Consider the following 4,572-nt stretch of genomic DNA (forward strand, 5'->3'; position numbering starts at 1 on the left):
CTCCCACTGCTGGTCCCCCTTTCCAGCCTATGCAGGTCCAGTGATAATCCCTCCATGAAGTTCTCCAACACTCAGCTAAAGTGAATCTTTCCTAACTCTAAAGTCCTTTTACTAAAACGTGCATACATTCTTAGACACACACTGCGTTCTGTGTCATTTGTGGTATTTTGTGCCATTTCCTACCTACCCCACTCATCAGAAACCCTTGAGCTGCTACGTGCGTGGAGGAAGCATGGTGAAGAGGAAGTCACAGAACATGGGATCCAAAGCATGACTCTGGTCTGGTATGACACTAGGAATGTCACTTGACTGGGTTGGTCCTCCATTTGTTCATCTTCTCACTGGAGTCACTGGAATGTATATTCCATGAAGACAGGGATTTATTTTATTTTATTTTATTTTATTTTATTTTTGAGGCAGAGTTTTGCTCTTATTGCCCAGGATGGTGTGCAGTGGCACAATCTCGGCTCACCGCAACCTCCACCTCCTAGGTTCAAGCAATCATCCTATCTCAGCCTCCCAAGTAGCTGAGACTACGCCTGGCTAATTTTTGTATTTTTATTACAGACAGGGTTTCACTATGTTGATCAGGCTGGTCTTGAACTCCTGACCTCAGGTGATCCACCCATCTCGGTCTTCCAAAGTGCTGGGATTACAGGCATTAGCTACTGCACCTGGCCTTTTTTTTTTTTTTTTTCTTCCTGGGCAAAGAACTTTATTAACCTTTGTTTCAAACTTTATTCCCAGGCTTTTTCCAGCTTAATTAGCTGCAAAGAATGAAATAGTGTATAAGTAAAAGATGAAAGGAGCTGCAGCGTCCAAAGGACTTGGGTTTAAAAATTATTAGAGATCTAGATTTTATCAGCTCCAGAAACAAAAATTCTTAAAATGCATTCATAATATAAGATAGCAGCTCCCAGCAACTTCTTCAAGGTTTATCTTCTTCAGAAGTTGGCTCACTTCAGTTTGTCTCATTCGTGGAAGCCTCATCGAAATTCTCCACAAGATCTGGAACTTCATTATATCATCCTCTCCAGTAGCAAGTGGCGCTTTTCCGTCCACAGGTTATTTGTGCAGAGCTTCAGCCAGTCTGCTTAACCTAGTGAGACTGTCTGCACCAAGCTGGTTTAAGATGCCGGGTGGCATTTCTATCAGTTGCTTTGTCTCAGCAAGGCCTGTAACATTGAAGGTGTTTGCTGCCAGAGATGCTGGAACTTTAGGTGTGTGAACATGGATCACTGTTCCTTGGTTTGTACACACATTCACCTCTTCAATACTAGAGGTACTGTTTAACCCTCCTTAATCTTCTTTAAGGAGAACTGAAGATTTTATCATCTGCTGTGGCTGTCCCATGAACCACTTTCTTCTTTTTGCTGAGAGTTCCTTTCCCACCAATGCTCACTTGTACCTGTAATTTGTGGAGTTTTCCCTGGTTCATGATTATTTCGTTCATCTTGTTGGAGCAGATAAGGGGCAGCGCAGGAGTCTAGGGTGGGAGTTCAGGGGGTCTCGGGTGGACCAGCTGAGATTAGGCATACACACGCAGGGATGCCCATTTGTTCATCTTTAAACTGGAGATGGTGATGCCAGCTCCTCAAAATCATTGCGAGGTGACTCAGATAAGCCACGCAAAGTTCCTGGAAAGCAGTCACTGATGAATAAATGGTGTTTCCTCCCTTGCTTGCCTACAATGAAGACTTGTAAAATATTTGTCCAACTGAGAACATCTTGAATAAGTTAAAAGAGGGAAAAAAATCATATTCAGATGTGAATGTGATTTATCATTTACCTCCAGGGAAGATTCCAGGAGAAGAGTTCAAAATCACCTGAGTGACACATCACATTGGAAAAAGTGCCCTGCTTCCCAGGTGACCTCAAAGGACAATGCTCATTTGGAAACATGAACCCAGGCATGTTCTGCTTTTATTTTCAAAAAATGTCATTTCTCTCCATGGTGGCCGCACCTCATAAATGGGCCAGTTTGGCTTTTAGCATCTTTCCATTCTCTGCTCAACCTTGGTAGACTGGCTTGATGATCACCTAAATGGGTCAAAATCAGGCAAAAAGATTAGGAGACATAGAAACATCTGGAGAGACCATCTACCTCTGAATTTCCTGCTAAGTAAGCATGAACATCCATACTGAAGAAGCCACTTTGTATTACTTGCTGCTAAAAATGCCGTAACTGGGCACGGTGGCTCACGTCTGTAATCCCAGTACTTTGGGAGGCCGAGGCAGGCAGATCACGAGGTCAGGAGATCGAGACCATCCTGACTAACACAGTGCAACCCCGTCTCTACTAAAAAAATAAAAAATAAATAAAAAATAAAAATTAGCTGGGTGTGGTGGTGGGCACATGTAGTCCCAGCTACTCGGGAGTGGGGCCTGGTGGGAAGTATTTGGATCATGAGGGCGGATCCTTCATGAGTGGCTTAATGCCATCCCCTTGGTGATGAGTGAGTTCTTTCAAGAGCTGGTTGTTTAAAAGTGTGTGACAGGAGAATGGCGTGAATCTGGGGGGCAGCGCTTGCAGTGAGCCAAGATTGTGCCACTGCATTCTAGTCTGGGTGACAGAGTGAGACTCCTTCTCAAAAAAAAAAAAAAAAGGCACCATAACTGATTTAAACAAAAGAAGCAATTATGCCAGGTTCTCTTGTAGTCAGAAATCAGGTTGAGACCACAAAATGTGTTAAGCGGAAATGGGCTTAAGGAGTCATAGAAAGCACATTGATCCATGCCTGGGTGTGGAGCGCTTGCTAGGCACCAGGTGCTTTCTTTTTTTTTTTTTGAGACAGAGTCTCACTCTATCACCCAGGCTGGAGTGCAATGGCGTGATCTCGGCTCACTGAGACCTCCGGCTCCTGGGTTCAAGCAATTCTCCCTCCTCAGCCTTCCGAGTAGCTGGGACTACAGGTGCCCACCACCACACCCAACTAACTTTTGTAATTTTAGCAGTGATGAGGTTTTGCCCTGTTGGCCAGTCTGGTCTTGAACTCCTGACCTCAGCTAATTCACCTGCCTCGGCCTCCCAAAGTGCTGGGATTACAGGTGAGAGCCACCGAGCCCAGCCCACCAGGTACTATTCTAAACCTTTCATGCACTTGGGCTCTTGCAGCCTCCCATGAGCCAGATGTTCTTCCTGCTCCCTCCAGCGATGAGGAAACGAAAGCAACAAGAGACTGACTAAATTACCCAAGGTTTCGGAGCAAGTGTGTGGAACAGCAGGATTTGCACCCAGGCAATTGAGCTCTGGGGTTCACCTTCTTTATCACTACCCCATTGGGCACCTGGTAACAGATGGTTCCTCCCAGAGGCCAACATTTGGGGGACAACCTGCCTGAAAGGGTCCACATTCTTCACGTTTGGTCTCATTTCCAGAGGGGGAAGCAGTGAAGACAGCATGGGTGCAAAGAATGATCTGTTCCATGCCTCAAGCCCATCGATATGGTTTGGGTCTGTGTCCCTGTCAGATCTCATGTAAAATTGTAATCCCCAGTGTTGGAAATGGGGCCTGGTGGGAAGTATTTGGATCATGAGGGCGGATCCTTCATGAATGGCTTAACGCCATCCCCTTGGTGATGAGTGAGTTCTTTCAAGAGCTGGTTGTTTAAAAGTGCGTGGCACCTGCTCCCTCCCTCTCTCTTGCTTCCGCTCTGGCCATGTGATGTGCCTGATCCTACTTCACCTTCTACTGTGAGTAAAACTTCCTGAGGCTTTGCCAGAAACCAAGCAGATCCTGGTGCCATGCTTCTTGTACAGCCTGCAGAACCTGTGAGCCAATTAAACCTCTTCTTTTTATAAATGACCTAGTCTCAGGTATGCCTTTATAGCAATGCAAGATTGGCCTAACACACTCACGTTTTCTCTCTAGCAGTTTTAACATCCTCCTCACACTCTCCAGGTCACCCACTCTGTCCACCCCTTGCTGCTTCCCTGCACCGCATCTCTGTACTTTGAGATCCTGGCCTTCCTGCTCTCCCTTCCATGCCCAGGCCAGCAGCTCCTCTTCCTATCAAGGGCAAGTCCATGTTGTTTTTACAGATGCTTGCTTCCAGTCAGTCTTCTTTTGAGGAAATGTATTCCACTTTCAGACAGAGATGAGAGGAAAAATCAAAGTAACCAAACATAGAGAAAACATGTAGTGTGCAAAGCCCCTTACCCCACTCAATAAACAACTGCTAAAATCATGGTAGCAATGCCTAACTCTTACAAATTCAGTTCAGTTCTATACATTTTAGACTTACGAACACTTGCAAATATCACAGTTAAGACGTGTTAAACCCCTCTTCTTTCATTAAAAAAATAAAATCTCACAAATAAATCCACAATAGTAATAGGTTTAGCATACGCCCTTCCAAGCACAGTCAAGGCAACCACCTGTGTTCTTTTTCTACCTGACAAAATATAGCTGTCATGCTTTAGTCACAGAATTACAATGCTTTGCTTTCATGACAATAAGCACTGATTAGGTTTTTAACATGTGCCAGATTCTGTGCTCCCGGGAAACCAAAACTTGTGTGTCCAACAGTCCCTGGAAGCTGACGCCATGTTCTGTAAGATGATGATGAGTTC

At 45.0% G+C, this 4,572-nt stretch overlaps 1 pseudogene; it reads right to left on the reverse strand.

The window, feature by feature from the left end:
- Window positions 1–961: 961 nt before the first annotated feature.
- On the reverse strand, window positions 962–1,759 carry LOC108537018 (transcription factor BTF3 pseudogene; annotated as a pseudogene).
- Between the last annotated feature and the right edge of the window lie 2,813 nt (window positions 1,760–4,572).

Source organism: Rhinopithecus bieti, unplaced genomic scaffold (assembly GCF_001698545.2).
Source record: "Rhinopithecus bieti isolate Rb0 unplaced genomic scaffold, ASM169854v2 scaffold_14232, whole genome shotgun sequence".
In the NCBI taxonomy this organism is placed as follows: Eukaryota; Metazoa; Chordata; class Mammalia; order Primates; family Cercopithecidae; genus Rhinopithecus; species Rhinopithecus bieti.